The 18,631-nt window shown below is 36.2% G+C and overlaps 1 pseudogene; it reads left to right on the top strand.

The window, feature by feature from the left end:
* LOC149218729 (uncharacterized) overlaps positions 1-17,629 on the top strand; it is a 99,779-nt pseudogene extending 82,150 nt beyond the window's left edge.
* The last annotated feature ends 1,002 nt before the right edge of the window (positions 17,630-18,631 follow it).

Genomic DNA, 18,631 nt, shown 5'->3' with positions numbered 1-18,631 from the left:
TTAAAGTACTAGATCCAGAAATAGAGTTACTAATGTCCATTACTAAACCATTCCAACTTTCTGGTAATGAGCACAAGAATAACAGAGCTCTAACTTCATCATCAAAGTTTACCCCTACAGAACATAACTGGCTTGTAACAGTATTAAAATCATTTAAATGGTCTGCAACAAATCCACCTTCTGACATCTTCATATTAAATAGCCGTTTCATAAGAAATACCTTGTTTGAGGCCGAGGGTTTTTCATATAGTTTCTCCAATGCCTTAATCAAACCCTCTGTCGTTGTTTCCTTCGAAATGTTGAAGGCGACCGACGCTGTGAGGCACAATCGTACTGTTCCGAGTGCCTTTCTATCGAGAAGGTTCCATTCTTCATCTGTCATTCCCGTCGGCATCTTTGTTTTTCCGCCCAATGGTAGGTACAGATCTTTCTGATACAGATAATCTTCCATCTGCATCTTCCACAACGAGAAGTTTTGGTCATTAAATTTCTTGACCCTAAACTTACCATCTTCCGCCATTGCTCCCACTCGAACGAGGAAACCTTCTTTCCTGCGAGTTTATCAACCAAATAGACCTTCGGCTCTGATACCAGTTGTTAGAAAATTATATATTACGGAGCAATGGAACACATAAAATATTGCAGAAATATAAACACAGAAAACACATGAAACAAGAGAGACACAGATATATGTGGTTCACCCAGTTTGGGCTACGTCCACCCTGAACAGCCAATCCTTCCTTTCTATTATCTAGCAAAATGAGGAGACACAGCCTACAGCAGATCCGCTGTAATATCCTCTGTTTTCTCTCACAGTTTCACCTCACTGGTTCTCACTCAGAGAATACACATATATTACACAGACTCAATACAATGCCCTCATACAAAGAGAGGGGTTGCCTTCTAGGGAAAAAACCCTAAACTAAACATAAGTTCTAGCGTCAGATCATCCACCTAATGAACGGCCCAGATTGACTAGAAATTACTATACTTTTACAAGGAAATTTTACATCTGTTTTTAGCTTCGAGGGCGCTACCCCAAAAACCCCCGCCAGGGGGGGGCTCCCCAAAGCTCGCAGCCACCCCACCTTGGACCCCCCCTGCAGCGAATATTTTATAGGCGGCGTTGCCGACCCATTTCGAACTGGGGTCCAATGTGGAGATACCTTTGAATACATAAGATAATCAGGCTCCACACCCAACACATCCCCTGTGGAATTTCCTTTGTGAGATGCAACAATACCTCTGTAGTAACAAGTCTCCTTCTTGCTACATATGCCTCACTAAGCTTCTCTCCTCTTAGCTCAGTCTTTTAGCATTTATCCGGTTCTTTCCTCTGGAACCAATTGAGCACTCCTTGCTCTAAGTTGTTGCAATCTTCTCACCTTCAAGACCTATGCATGATCTTGTTCTACCATTCACCTGCACTTTCAATGGATTGTCCTCTGTTTCCTTGCATCTGCAAGTTCTGCTACACTTTATCCCTATGCGCTTACTGTTTGTCAGATTAGAATTTGATCTCCTCTTGCATACTTTCATCACCATTCACCTATATACACACCTTCAAAACATAACTCTGTTCTAAATTCTTTTCAAAGAAATTTTCACACATAATTTCTTTGTGTTGTTCTGATACCAAATGTTTCAACCACAATTCTGCTCTGATACCAAAATGATGGCGGGCTAAGCCGACAATACCCACAGTATGCATATAAAAAGCATAATCTCATTCATCCTAGGAATTTCAATCTCCTTGCCTAGTCAAACCTTCATAAATTAAGGTTTAAGGCCCCTTAATAAAATCTCATGCGGAAATGTTTCAAAGACTATTCAATAGTCTAAACCTTAATTAACCTCTCCATCGGTACTTTATACTCCACCTTCATTAAACTTTAATTAATCCTTAACCCTTATTACTTAAGCCTCTTGTTAATTCTTAACATCCGCTCGTTTTACCATCCCATGGTTAAACTTTGGTTTAACTCGATTTATCCCAAATACATTTATTTGCTTTATTTCTATTATAACCTTCGTATAATAGAAATACACATAAAACACACGTGAACTTACCTTTTCACCTTTCCTCAACCTTTGCACATTTACCGAGGCTTACCTTATTCGGGTTCACTCCATAGGATCAATGGCTGTCGCGTGATCTCCATCCATCCTCCATAACCCAAATAAATATAAACTCATGTGGATAAACTTCTCGAGTCCACTCAACAATTGAACAACAACCGTCCCACGTTGACTCCCCACGTTGACTTTCCCTTTTTGCACATGCACTTCACTCTACGCCGTTGATCTTACCATTCAATCCAACGGTAGTTGATCCACATGATCAACAAACCCAATCGCCATCCTCCACCATTTGATCAAGGCACACTTGATCTAACAGTCAATAGCGATATCACACGAGAAAATTGAGTGACACTTAACCACCCTTACGGAGCCGATAAGGATTATAAATCCTTAATCTATAAAAGTTCAGGTCTGCCTTTGAAGTTAAAGTCTGATCTCTTTATGGCCTGATATTCGTTGGATAACATAGGCCGTCAAATCCTATGGTTTGCAGCCCTTCAACTAGCACACAGATTACCAAACAACTCAACCCCCGTAGTTGACTTCGACATAAGCGTTTGAAATTTAGATCGACGGTTGTGATTGAGTGCGGGCCTTTGACCATGATCAAGACATCCATACACTCCTATTCCCTGCAGTCTATTCCTCTACCATTTTTATCCTGCCATTCATATCCGTCGATCTAAATGATCTGACGGTTCTCGTTCTTTTCTGCCTACTTCGCGTTTAGGCCATTTCTTAGTGTTCCTGTGGTTTCGGGTTTCTTCCAGGGTTCTGGTCTTTAGTTGTTCTGCATCACAACTTCCTCCTTAACTCCGTGTATTCTTATTCACTGCCATTCTTGAATTTCACTTGGATCCTTTGAATGGATTCATCGATCAAACCCCAATCCTACATACTCCCCTTCTTCTCTGTGTTCTACTCGAACCTCACCTGCACATATACTATAAAGAATTACACTAATTACATAAAACTCATAACTTCACGCACACCATAAACTCATAATCGAGTTGCTTGTATTAATAAACAGGTATTTACACAGTTTCTTCTCTCAGGCCTGATTTCCAATATCAGTGGCCTTTGTTTCATGATCTGCCTGTAGGCTTACAATCAAACCTCTAACTCACAACCTCTAACTACTAACTTGACTTGACTAACTTTTTTTATGCCTTTCTGGCTTACATTTATACAAAAGGAGTCTATTACCAATTTTTGGTTCAAATCCTTAATAATTTCAACTAAAACCTAAGAATCCTCTCAATCCTATAAATCATGAACTAATTCCTAATTCAAGATCTACAATTAGTTTTCAAAGCTATCAATTCCTATGAACTCTTAACTATCCTGATTCTCTCATGTTCCCCTTCATTCGAGAACATTTACAATATGCTTCACAATACTTAATTAATTCCTATTTTCATTAAAATCACTCAAAACCTAGGTAATTACATTAATTCAACACTTAGGAAACCAACTTCCTTAAAACAAAAGACCCCCCTATGTCTAATAAAATACAATGATTCTTCTAAGTTGAATGCTCCTGCATCATAATATCTTTCGAGATTTGCGGTAATCACTAAACACCTACAGGTCTTTATCCTCAGCTGAGATGGACGAATAATTGGTAGATTATTCTTCTGACCCCTTAGATTTTGTGCCAATCTGGACAAAGTTTCCACCTCAACAACCCTGTATGGAGTCACTAGGACCTCTTGGGGAACTGACTATGTATGTTGCCTCATCTAGGATTTCTATGGAGAAGGATTTAGGTAGCCCCACAACCCTGGGATTTGAAAATATTTTGTCGGTATCAGGGAAAGTTTCAGTAGGGTTTAAGAGAACAGGGAATTTATGGAGCTAATATGACTACATCCAGCAACAACTGGACGTTTCGATCCCATCCCCATCGTCTCTACAATTTTTGGAGCAATGCCTTAATCCTAGTTCGATGAATGGCCATGGTGTCAAATCTCCCTATCAGGAAAGGAATGTCGGGCTATCTAATCAATTTTGTAAACCAGAACCCCTTAAGTATCAAGTCACTGAGGAACTTGACCAAGTTCAGAGCATCGAGACTGACAACATAGCACAAGGGACCTAGATTACTTCATTTGTTCATACCTCGAGTTGTTTTGCAGGAATTCGTGATAATAATCCCGGATGTCATCTGGAGGAGGCTAGGGTTTGTTTTTCGTAGGGAAACCCTACGCAATCCCCTGGGAAAACAGATGAAGGCACACAAAAAAACCGGAAAATAAATCAAAGAGTACTAAGGTTAGGGAAAGTGGGAGACTACTGGTCCTAGGAGAAGGCATCAAATTGGATCAAGTCATCGACACAATGAAATCTATTTTGGTGGGAAGGGTTCGAGGGAGAAATTACTCCTTGGCGTGTGTTAATAAATGGGTCTTAGAGATCTGGGATCAGATTTCGGATAATTTTCCCTCTATAGTGACTATGACCAGGGGTTGGTTTGCTTTGTGGTTTGTTAGGGTTGAAAATGCCTCATGGGTACTGGCCAAATTCTGGCATATTGAAATGGTTCCTGTGATGCTGAAGATATGGTCTCATCTTTTTTATCCAGAGAGAGAACAACTGGGGTAAGGCCTGATTTGGGTATGAATGTTAGGTTTACCTCTGTAATTATGGACTGAATATGTTTTTAGGCATGTTGGGGATGATCTGGGGGTGTTCCTGGATTATGAAAAATCCTTTGTAGAATCAAGTAAGATGGTATATGCTTGTATATTGGTTCATCTAGACACTAGAGAGGGGTTGGTGGAAAGCTGGAAGCTTCAATGTCGAGGTCGGACTAGGATGCAAAAATTGGACTATGAGGGGGTTCCATTTAGACATAAGAGGTATCATGAAGTTGAACATCTCTATAAAGAATGTCCACTGCTTGCTAAAGCCAAGTCGGTAATGGAATCACTGGACGGGAAGGTTAGATCTCATGGGTTTGGAGCTAATCCAACTGACATGAACCAAATGCCTCATAAAAGTTCAACTCATGAGCAACATGGGATGGACAAAAACAAAGGGGTTCAAGCTTCATCCTCTCGTCCTCCATCTACGAGGGTCTCTCATGCTCGAGCTTCAGCAACCTACCCTTATCTGGGTACTAATCCCTCTATCCCATCCTTGGAACCTCATATTTCTCTTTATCTATATTTAAGCAATTCTACATTTTGTCCTATATAAAATTCTAGAGTGGTGTTATCTCTATGTAATTTGAGCTCGATTGTATGTCCATTGGTTTCGTCTCCTATAAGTTGCCCGGCTCCTTCCCCTGCCATCCATGTTGCTCCCCAATTATCGTTGCTCAATAGGGAGGATACCTCTTTCGAGACTAGCACTAGCCATAGATATAACATGAGATCTTTATCCAAACAACCCATAATGGTTGGTTGTTGCAATGGTATATCATCTCCTCCAAAGCTCCCTAAACCCTCTCAAGGTAGACATTCCAATATATCAAAGGCTATTCATAGGGCGAATATGGATGTAGCGGAAGGTAGACAATTATCACTTGACAGGGTTCTTAGAGCAAAGCCAACTCGGAAATGGTTATAAGATGAAGTGGTTATCCTTCAATTGCAGAGGGTTGGTTATCCTTGCAAAAAAAACTAGCCCTTAGGAGGTTATTAGAACTGGAGATATTGGATGTAATTTTTCTTCAAGAGACACTTAGTGATAACAACCAAATTACCGAACTCATGGAAGTTATATCCCCACGATGGACCTTCCAGGCATCAGTTGCTCATGGTAGATCTGGTGGCATTGCTATGGGTATAAATCATAGATCGATGAAAAAATTGAATATGTGGGGTAGGGAAGGCATATTAATGGCAGATATGTTTTCTGAAGAATTAGGGATTGATATTAGAATTGTTAATATATATACCCCTGTCATAATCGTGTCGAATTTTGGGAAGCATTACTTGGATCTTCTTTCATGCAGGGAGACAACATTATTCTGGGGGCGAAACTAAACTTTTCTATGGGACATGCAGAATATTGGGGTAGTCATGCTTAGGTGGATTCTCTCACGGACTTTTTTGAGCAGATTCTGGAGCATAAAATTTTTATTGATATTGAAGTCGCGCGTATACAACTGACCTGGAGAAATAGAAGAATAGGAGATACTACGCTAGCTAAGCGTCTTGATCGGTTCCTAATCAAGGTACCAATGATGGACAAGATTGATATAATCAGGCAATGGGTTGGTTCGGGAGGCATATCAGATCATTCGCCTATATTCCTTGAAATTGTTGGTATATCCCCAAAGCCAAAGGATCCATTCAAATTGTCTGAAACATTCCTAAGTTGGGGGTCCGCGGTATCTTGGAGATTAGACATTTTGGTTGTTCCTCGGTGGAGAAAATGAGCGTGCAAAGTAACTCAGTGGAGGAAAGTTCTTTGTCCGGTTCCTGGGGCCACTGCCAACCTAGGACACGGGGGTCAAGGGAAGGTAGAGCTCGGGAAGGTGGCAACAACATGCATACCTGTAAGGACTGTGTGTAAGAGAATTTGGAATTAACGGAAGGTATGAAAATTTTGCAGAGGTGTATCCACCAGCAGCAAAAGGAAGCACTGGCTATGCAGGGGCATCAACTAGAAAAGAAGGAGCACATCCGACAACTGGAGGATGAGGTGGATGCGCTGAGACAACAAATTGAGCATCTGAGGCTAAAAATGGAAGATAACATCCCGGAGACTGAAGAAGAATGCACTAGACTTGATCTTAACAGTCCAACGTTGATGGAGGAGTAATCTGTTTTCTCTCTTAGTTTAAAAATGTTTTTATTTTTTTTTTATTTTTTTTTTATGGAAAACTATACGTGTAAATATTTGCTATATCAGTATTGTAGAATGTATAGCCACAGGCTACCAGCAATGGGATATTTTTTAAAGAAGTACGGGGAAAATTCTCAGGGAAGGGATGAGGAACAAATGAAGTTTCAGAAGCTTTCAGCAGGCTTGAAATTTTGATGTAAAATCCCGATTTTGAACGCGAACGAGCACAATTTATATATAAATATACTACTTGTTATGGTTAAAAAAAAAGAACATAACTATTTAAACTAATAATAATAATAATAAATAAATAAATAAATAGATAGTCAGTATATTAAATCATAAATAAAATGATATAAATAACATATATTTTCATAATAATTATGTGTACAATTACTTTTAAATAATTATTTATAGTCTTATTATACAACTTTAGTGATGGCATATTAAACCATAAATAAAGTGATATAGATAATATATATTTGCATATTAATTATTTATAGTTTTATTATACAACTTTATCCCATCACCATTATTATTTAGTCTAAATTTTTATTTGATTAAAACTCCATATTTCTTGTATTTCATTTCATATATATATATATATATATATATATATATTATTTATTTATTGGTGTTTGGACTATATTTTTATTGGATTAAAATTCCATAATAATTCATGTAATCCAACCCATATATATATTGTGTCTAGGCTAAGCTTAGGTTTGGGCCAACCCCTTATATGGAAGAGGTATTGATGAGTCATAATGGGATGTTTATCACCAAGATTAGGAAGTGTAATTCCCCCTAGCTACTTTCATTCTTAGCCCCTCCCCATGGCCTGGCCAATATTAAACCCCAAACAAGCCTACTAGTCTCACCTCATAGGTGATTCACCTACTAGTCTACACCTCATAGGTAATTCAATTCATATGCTTTCACTTTCACTCAATAATAATTTTTATAAAATTAAAATACTATTATTTACTAAATTATATATATATATATAGATAGATAGATAAATAAGAGTAAGTTCATGTGTCATATGTTAACATGATTATATGCACATATGTATAGAGTAGTGTAGTGTTGATATCATTATATGTAAAAAGATGTTGCTATATGAAATTACTCATCTCCTCCTAAGGAATGGTTATTTTTTTTTTGAAGAAACATCAACTTCACAAATTAGATGAAATTGGACATCTCTATTATATGTTTTGTTTTATAACAGTGATTGTATTTTTATAATTCATTTATCTGCCTAAAATTTATAGTTTTTTATATTTTTTTAATGGATTATTATATTTTTGTTTTACAAACAATTTTCAAATTTTATAATAAATATTAATAATTTAAAAATAATGGACAATAAAATAATGAAAAATGAAAAAAAAAATGTGTTACAATGATATGAGTATCAAAAATGAATTCACCTTCGATTCAAACACCAAACAAAGCACATCAAAATTGCTCAATTATCCAAAAAGTAATTATCTCCTCTTTGCTCATCATTGAGACAAGGATTGTATTCAAACACCAAACAAAGCACATCAAAATTGCTCAATTATTCAGAAAGTAATTATCTCCTCTTTTCTCATCATTGAGACAAGAAAGATAGGAAATGACACACGCCTTAGGATAAAACATTGATATGTGGTATGGCTTCAATGAGGTTTAACGTTTACTAGGGGACCTAGTTCAATGTCTATAGGAAAGGGGTTTTTTCACATTTGCTCAAATTGTGGAGAGGGAAGGAATCCACTGAGACCATAGGTGTGGATTTCTACCAATAGATTGGCCTTCCACAAGCTCATAGAGACATCTGGAATATATACACCAGGGCACTCACTAAAATCCACATTTGACTAAATGAGGAAGAGGATGAGATGGTATGGTGTCATTATACGAATGGCCATTATACCCCAAAATTAGGCTAATTTTTCCTTATTGTAGCTCATATTCCATAGAATCAAGTAGGTTGGTGTTGAAAGATCTTTCGAGACTAAAATCTCCAACAAAATCCAGACTTTTCATGTGGTGCATATTGGAAAACAAGGTCCCTACCTAGGATTTTCTACAGAAAATGAAAAAGGAAGTCCCGAGCAAGTGTTGTTTATGTAGGCCACCTGAGGAGATAATTTAACATCGGTTCCTTTCTTGTTCCTACACACAGGTTGTTTGGTCTTTAACATCTGCTAAACTAGGACCGATGTGTCGATGACAAGGGAACTCTCTTTTAGATTTATGGGTAGATTGGAGCACAAATAGAGAAGTGAAAGACTTTAAGGTTATACCTTTATTAGGATGGTGTGGTATTTGGTTAGCACAAAATAGATCCATCTTCAACGATAAGTACACCCCCCCACCCCCCCGAGATCAAAACTACAAGTCCCTGACTATTTTATGCCTTCCCCCCAAGTCGAAGACACATAGTCCTATAGAGTTATAATTGATATCTCGATTGACAAATCATTGCCCTGGTACTTTTTTATGGTGCCTCACTAGGCAAATCTCATCTATGTGGTGCAGGGGCGATACTACGTCTTAGTGAGACACATCTATGTCGAATGAAAATGGGTATAGGTGATGGTACAAACAACCATGTAGAGCTTATGGCTCTGAAGTTATTTCTTGTATATGCACTAGAGTCAGTTGTCACTATTCTCCATGTCTATGGGGACTCTCCCTTGGTGATCAACTGGATCAATGACAACCATCAGTGTCACAATCTTTGAATTATGCATATTCAACAAAAATCAATAGATTGAAATCTCTATTTAATATTTTCTCCATATCTAATATTTCCAGGGAACTAAATATTGATGCCAATGCTTTATCTGAAGAGGGTGTGTCAATGGATATGGGGTCCTAGTTGATCGCGGTGGAGCAAAATGAAAATTTATGTGAATTTTATCATCAACCCTTTATGGACGAGTTTCTAGCGGACCCATACACTCATTTTTATATATATTTTGGTATACTATACTATATCATACACAAACAGTATCATATAATGTTTGTTGTATCACAGTCTTTTTGTAAAACAATAACAATATCTACACAAGTTTTGGACTAATCTATGTGATACTTTTTGTAAAGGCATAACCTTATGTATGTAAAGTTCCACTCTTGCGATCCATACCTCCAAATACATGTGAGACATGTATGAACAAAATGCAATTTTATATCTCCCTAATAATAAAATTATAAGTCTTTTTTTTTTTGGAAAAAAAATGAGTATAAAACATGTTTTTATTCATCATTAAAAATGATATTTTTGGATAAAAATTCACATTGAAAAAAGGTTCATGCATGGTTAGAAACAATGTCAATAGACAATGGATTTTTTATTAATATAAGAGATAGAAAATATTCTCATTATCTAATTATGAAGGAAAAGAATCAAAATTTTCATTAAAAACATAAAATACTATATATATAATGATAATTATAATTTTTCCTTGTAAAAATGTTAGTGTTAATATGTCATCATAAGAAGGCTATTGTTAATATAATTATATATAAATATATATAGAGTATTGAGTAGTGTAGTGTAGATATTAGTGTAGGTAAACAAAAAAAAAAAAAAATGTTGCTATATGTAATTATTGATTTCTTTGTAAGAAAAGGGTTATATTTTTCAAGCAATATCAATTTTATAAACTAGATGAAATTGAACATCTCTATTATTAGCTTATATCCATCTTAACTCTGGATCTACCCGGCCCTAAGAGGGATCAAATCTCTTTTCGCTCTAAAAGAAGTTTGCATCTCAAGAGATTTGATCCCTCTGGGGGCTTGGTAGATGAGAGTTAAGATGGATTTAGGTTGGTTTAATTTCCACCTTTAAATAGGCTATATACCACATGAATACCATAGGCCAATACCATGGATTCTCAATAGCATAGGCCAATACCGATCATTTTTTATTTTATTTTTATAGGGTCATTTTTTATTTTGTTATTTTTATTCATTTTATTTTATTTTAAAAAGTTAAAATATTTACATTAATTTTTTATTTAATTTTATTTTTATTTTTATGTAATTTGACTGAGTCAAAATGTTAAACATTATGTTACAACATCTCTATTATAATGAACTAAAAAACTGCTCGACATAATCTACTTTATTTTATAATATTAATTGTATTTCAATTATTTATTTACCGACTTAAAATTTATATTTTTCAATATTATTTTCATAGATTATTATATTTTTATTTCACAAATAAATTTTAAATCAGTAATAAAAATTAATAATTGAAAATGAAAAAATAATTAAAAAAAAAAAATTGATATAAATTTCTAGCATGTCTTAGCATAATTAAAAATGATTTTTTTGAGTAAAAATCTCTTATATGAATTTCTATCAGTCTTTACCATCATTAAAAATGATTTTTTTTTGGGTAAAAATTCCCTTGGCAATTCAGGAGTTGTGTCTAGAATCTGGACCATGGACTTTTTTTATTTATATACCAGAGGCAACAATATTCTCATTATTTAGTAATGAATAAAAAAACCAATATTTCTTTATTTCACATTTTTTAAAATAATAATTAATTTTAAAATATAATTTAATTAAAAAATATATTAATTTTATTTATTAATTTTAATAAATTAAATTGCATTTAACTTTTAAAGTACTAATTAAAATTTCGTTATATAAATTTCAAAACCACCCACATCGTTATATAAATTTCAAAACCACCCACATCGATTTTTCATTCAACCATGTACTGTTTGCTGCACAGCTAGTAATAATTAATACATATATAATCACCACCTTAATCATATAATGATTTCATGAGAGAGAACAAATCGTGTTAAATACACCACCTTAATTAATGACTAATGTATGTGTAGAGTCTAGGAAGGAATACCCCAAAATGGAATGGGTAGCCTTTCTGCTACGGTGCAGTAAATGATATGTATCTACCTGAGGAGGGAGTAGAGGGGCAAGGGCTAACGAGTTTGTTATTGGGCATTAAATGTCTGTTTAGCTGCAAGTTCAATAGCCATATAAAATAGAAGTGTACGGTGCTTTTCTGAACACTCCGTCCCTATTCTGTTTTATATGATTATCAAGCTTGCAGCTAGACGAACATTTAATGCCCAATAACAAGCTGGTTAGCCCTTTCCGAGTAGAAGAACTTAATTACTCCGAGGTCTCTTATTCAATGCGCGTGACCCAAGCGTTGACACATTTGTTTACAGATTGTATAGTTACAGATTGAGATACGGATATATGGATAGGGTTTCGGTAAAAATATAAAATTATTATTGTTTTTCTCGTTTTTTCCAGATTATTTTAAATTTCTAAGTTTGACAATATTGGGCTTTTTCTCTAGATTACTCCAAGTTTTGAATTTTGATCATTTTGAAAATCCAATCACACTAATTGAATAGGACATTTTCATTAAACATTACTTTACACCTCAACCACCACATTTTCAAATTGAGAATTTTACTCCAATTCCAAAAAAATAATTCCAATACTAAAAACAAAAAAACAAAAAAACAATAATACAATAAACTATTTTAAATATAATAAAAATTAAAATATCATTTATCTCATTAATAGTCCCCTTCCTCTTCATCTGGTTGCGACGGTGCAGTAAATGGTATGTTTCTACCTGAGGAGGGAGTAGAGGAACTTAATTACTCCGGTTCCTCTTATTCAATGCGCGTGACGCAAGCGTTGACATATTTGTTTACAGATTGTATAGTTACAAATTGAGATACAGATAGCCTATATGGATAGGGTTTCCGTAAAAATATAAATTTATTATTGTTTTTCTTGTTTTTTCTAGATTATTTTAAATTTCTAATTTTGACAATATTGGGCTTTTACTTTGGAGTATTTCTAAGTTTTGAATTTTGATAACTTTCAAAATCTAATCACTCTAATTGAATAGGACATTTTCATTAAACATTACTTTACATTTCAACAACCACATTTTCAAACAGAGAATTCTACTCCAATTCCAAAAAAATAATTCCAATTATCATTTTCTTTTAGAAACTTTATGAGATACATAATAAATTATATTTTTATCATTTTCTTTTTTTATTGTAATTTTAGTTTTTAAGAAAAAATGTAAAAAAAAAAAATTAGTTAAAAAATTATGATTATTTATTAAAGTGGTTTTCAAATATCATGTAAATGGAAATTAATACATGATATAAAGATAAATGTATTAAAGTAATGCTTATTGTCGAACAAAGGAAGAGAATTCATATCACATGAATTTGAGAAATTCTTTGAAGAGCATGGGATCAAAAGACCATATTCAGTGGCTAAAGGCCCTCAACATAATGGTGTAGTGTAAGGAAACAACATGTCAGTTCAATAAATGGCTAAAGCAATGATGGACGAAGCCAAGGTTGCAAACACTTATTAGGGAGAAGCAACTCAAATTGATGTGTATTTATCAAACATGATTATGATCATACCAAATAGTGACAAAACCCCTTATGAGTCATGGAAAGGAAGACCGACTTCAGTAAAACACCTCAAAGTCTTCGGAAGCAAATGCTACATAAAGAGGAATGGTGACAAACTGGGTAAATTTGATGTTAGAGTAGATGAGGGTATTTTCCTTGGGTATTCACTTAAAATCAAAGGATACAAGTGTTATAAGAAGAGAAGATCATGGAATGCATTGATGTCAAAGTAGATAAAGCCTTTCCACATTCATTAGAACCTCATGAAAATGAAAAATTGGGTGATGGAGGGTGTGTCTTCAAAGAGTACAAAGATTAAGAAGAACGAGATGAAGAAAAGAATAAGAAGCAAAGGACCCTCAGAAATACAAAACTCCATCTAGATACGTACAAAAGCAACATCCTAAAACTCAAATAATTGGAGAAAGAATTGTGAGTTCAGACAAGAACAAAATTCATAGGTAATCATAGATAGGAAAATCATGCTTTGCTGTCTCAAATACAACCTAAATGTTTCAATCAAGAAAGCAAAGATAAACATTAAATAAAGGCAATGGATGAAGAGCTGGATAAGATAGAGAAAATAACACTTGGCAGTTGGTCCCCAAACTAGAAGGAGTGAATGTCATTGGTAACAAGTGGGTATTTAAGAACAAGCTAAATGCAGAAGGGGAGGTGGTAAGAAACAAAGACACATTGGTATGTAAAGGAAATGCACAGATAGAAGGTATTGATTTGAATAAACCTTTGCCCCTATAGCTAGATTAGAAGCTATTAGGATGTTTATGGCTTCCAAAAGTCATAGGAAATTTAAGGTGTATTAGATGGATGTCAAGTCAACATTTCTTAGTGATTAATTAGAGGAGGAAGTATACATTGAACAACCAAAGGGTTTTCAGCTATTTGAAGATGCAAATCAAGTTTGTTGACTAAAGAAGGCATTGTATGAGCTAAAACAAGCCCCAAGAGCTTAGTATGCCATATTGGACAAATACCTACAACAACAGGGATTTAAACGAGGAACAACAGACAACAATCTTTACATTAAATTTGATAATGAAAGTATGCTAATCATTTTTATGTATGTAGATGACATCATTCTTGGGGTACTTGAGAGAAATCAGAGAGAGATGGCTCTGAAGTCGTGCGAGGTTGTGAACCTACGGTCATCGTTAGGATTCGGTTAAGTTTCAATAGAAACTTGCAGTCAAGGCCGTACGGGGTGGAGGTGAGAGGATTTTTGTGAATGGTCCGCACTAGAGGAGTGGGGTGCGGGTAGGCATTATCGGTGTGTGTAGGCGTATCTTTCGAGATTTGCGGTAATCACTAAACACCTACAGGTCTTTATCCTTAGCTGAGATGGATGAATAATTGGTAGATTATTCTTCTGACCCCTTAGATTTTGTGCCAATCTAGACAAAGTTTCCACCTCAACAACCCGGTATGGAGTCACCAGGAGCTCTTGGGGAACTGGCTATGTATGTTGCCTCATCTAGGCTTTCTACAGAGAAGGATTTAGGTAGCTCCACAACCATGGGATTTGAAAATATTTTGTCGGCATCAGGGAAAGTTTCACTAGGGTTTCAAAGCACAGGGAATTTTACGGAGCCTATATTTGACTACATCTAATAACAACAGGACGTTTCGATCTCATCCCCATCATCTCTACAATTTTTGGAGCAATGCCTTAATCCTAGTTCGACGAATGTCCATGGTGTCAAATCTCCCTATCAAGAAGGGAATTTAGGGGTATCTAATCAATTTTGTAAACCAGAACCCCTTAAGTATCAAGTCAGTGAGGAACTTGACCAAGTTCAGAGCATTGAGACTGACCACATATCACAAGAGACCCAAATTACTTCATTTGTTCAGACCTCGGGTTGCTTTGTAGGGATTCTTGATAATAATCCTGGATGTCATTTGGAGGAGGCTAGGGTTTGTTTTTCAGAGGGAAACCCTACGCAATCCTCTGGGAAAACAAATGAAGGCACACAGAAGAAATCAGAAAAGAAATCAAAGAGTACTGAGGTTAGGGAAAGAGGGAGACTGTTGGTCCTAGGAGAAGGCATCAAATTGGACCAAGTCATGGAAACAACAGACTCTGTTATGGTAGGAAGGGTTCGCGGGGGAAATTACTCCTCGACACGTCTTAAGAAATGGGTCTTAGAGATCTGGGGTCAGATTCTGGATAATTTTCCGTCTATAGTGACTATGACCATGGGTTGGTTTGCTTTGTGGTTTGTTAGGGTTGAACTTGCCTCATGGGTACTGGCCAAATTATGGCATATTGAAATGGTTCCTGTGATGCTGAAGAGAAGGTCTCATATTTTTTATCCAGAGAGAGAACAACTGGGGGAAGGCCTGATTTGGGTGTGAATGTCAGGTTTACCTCTGCAATTATGGACCGAAGATGTTTTCAGGCGTATTGGGGGTGTTCCTGGATTATGACAAATCCTTCATAGAATCAGGTAAGATGACGTATGCTTGTATATTGGTTCATCTGGACATTAGAGAGGGGTTGGTGGAAAGTTGGAAGCTTCAATGTCGAGGTCAGACCAGGATGTAGAAATTGGACTACGAGGGGGTTCCATTTAGATGTAGGAGGTATCGTGAAGTCGAACATCTCTACAAAGAATGTCCGTTGCTTGCTAAAGACAAGTCGGTAGTGGAATCATTGGATGGGAAGGTTAGATCTCATGGGTTTGGAGCTAACCCAACTGACATGAACCAACTGCGTCCTAAAAGTTCAGCTCATCAGCGACAGGGGAGGGACAAAAACAAAGGGGTTCAAGCTTCATCATCCTATCGTCCATCTCCGAGGGTCACTCATGCTCGAGCTTCAACAACCGACCCTTTTTCGGGTACTGATCTCTCTATCCCATCCTTGGAACCTCATATTTCTCTTTATCCATATTTATGCAATTCTGCATTTTGTCCTATATAAAATTCTGGGGTGGTGTTATCTCTATGTAATTTGAGATAGATTGTACGTACATCGGTTTTGTCTCCTATATGTTGCTCGACTCCTTCTACTACCATCCATGTTTCTCCCCAAGTATCGTTGCTCGATAGGGAGGATACCTCTTTTGAGACTAGCACTAGCCATAGATATAACATGAGATCTTTATCCAAACAACCCTTAATGGTTGGCTATGGCATTGGTATATCATCTCCTCCAAAGCTCCCCAAACCCTCTCGAGGTAGACATTCCAATATATCAAAGGCTATTCATAGGGCCAATGTGGATGTAGCGAAGGGTAGATAGTTATCACTTGATAGGGTTTTTAGAGCAAGAGGCAACTTGAAAATGGTTACAAGATGAAGTGGTTATCCTTCAATTGCTGAGGGTTGGCTATCCCTGCAAAAAAATTAACCCTTAGGAGGTTATTAGAACTGGATATATTGGATGTAATTTTTCTTCAAGAGACACTTGGTGACAACACCCAAATTACCGAACTCATGGAAGTTATATCCCCAAGATGGACCTTCCACGCATTAGATGCTCGTCATAGATCTGGTGGCATTGCTATAGGTATAAATCACAGATCAATGAAATTAGTGAATATTGGGGGGAGGGAAGGCGTATTAATGGCGGATATGTTTTCTGAAGAATTAGGGATTGATATTAGAATTGTTAATATATATGGCCACTGTCATAATCGTGTCGAATTTTGGGAAGCATTACTGGGATCTTCCTTCATGCAGGGAGACAACATTATTCTAGGGGGGGAACTAAACTTTTCTATGGGACATGCAGAATATTGCGGTAGTCATGCTCAGGTGGATTCATGGATTCTCTCATGGACTTTTTTGAGCAGATTCTAAAGCATAACAATTTTATTGATATTGAAGTCACGTGTATACAACTGACCTGGAGAAATAGAAGAATAGGAGATACTACGCTAGCCAAGCGTCTTGATCAGTTCCTAATCAAGGTACCAATGATGGACAAGATTGATATAATCAAGCAATGGGTTGGTTCGGGAGGTATATCAGACCATTCGCCTATATTCCTTGAAATTGTTGGTATATCCCCAAAGCCAAGGGCTCCATTCAAATTTAATTTGACATGGTTAAGGGATGAGGACTTTCATCGTATCATAAAAGAGACATGGCACGATAACTCTCAAATTGGGGATAGATTTCCGAAGACACACCTAGCAGGAAACCTTTTTTGCCTTAAACAAAGGACGATAGAATCGGCTAAGGCTAAGAAAAAGAAAGACGATGAAATCCTCATAAATATGGAAGTTGAATTAGCCAGGTTAGATGATCTTGGAATTGGTGGATATGTCTCCCCTTAAGCCAAGCTCTATATTACACAACTAGAAGCAGAGGAGCTCAAGATATTAAGAGAAACGAAAGAATCATGGTGACTTAAGAGTAGAGCTATTTGGCTCCAAGCGAGAGATGAAAATACCATATTTTTTCAACAACATGCTAGAGGAAGGAAGGATTTTAACACTATTTGGTACCTAGAAGATGAGGAGGGCTCCACAGTTCAATATTTTAAAAGTTTAGCAAATATGGATATTCATCACTTTGGCAATTTTTTTAAAACACCATAGGAGGCGTCCATTGCATAAATGATAAAGGTAGCTAGTCTCTTTCCACGATTTTATAATGAGGATGTAATCGAAGACTTGAATAAACTAGTGTCTTTGGGGGAACTAAAGGTTGTGCTGAAATGGTTTAAAGAGGATAAGAGTCTGATTCTAGATGGATGGCCTATTGAATTTTATTTGGATTTCTTTGAATTGATAGGTCATGATCTCGTTAGGGTGATTGAGGATTGTAGGGTGAATGGGAGAATGTATGAGGCTTTCAATGCCACTTTCATAGCTTTGATTCCCAAAACCAATAAGCCTATCTCCTTTAATGATTTCAGACCCATTTCTCTGTGAAATTGCATCTATAAGATAATTGCAAACCGCATTAAGCCCATTCTATCCTGACATATATCAAAGGAGTAATTTTGTATTTTGGACCACCGTAAGATCCACGAAGCTATTGGTATCACACAGGAAGGTCTACATTCCATCAAAGTTAAGAATTTGAAAGGTTTAATCCTAAAAATTGACCTCTCCAAAGCATATGATAGGACCAACTGTTTGTACATCAACATGCTGCTGACAAATATAGGTTTTCGTCATGCATTCATTAACTGGATAATGTGTTGTATTACCTCTATTTCATACAACATCCTTATAAATGGATCAACATCAATTTGTTTCCACGTTGATTGTGGTCTCAGGGAGGGTTGCCCATTATTTTTTTTGTTGTTTCTCTTGGTAATGGAAGGTTTG

Source organism: Pinus tabuliformis, chromosome Q (assembly GCF_031772625.1).
Source record: "Pinus tabuliformis cultivar Carrire ecotype Pingquan chromosome Q, CPIR1, whole genome shotgun sequence".
In the NCBI taxonomy this organism is placed as follows: Eukaryota; Viridiplantae; Streptophyta; class Pinopsida; order Pinales; family Pinaceae; genus Pinus; species Pinus tabuliformis.
Note: the sequence above shows the minus strand (reverse complement) of the source record. Positions and strands in the feature narration are given on the sequence as shown.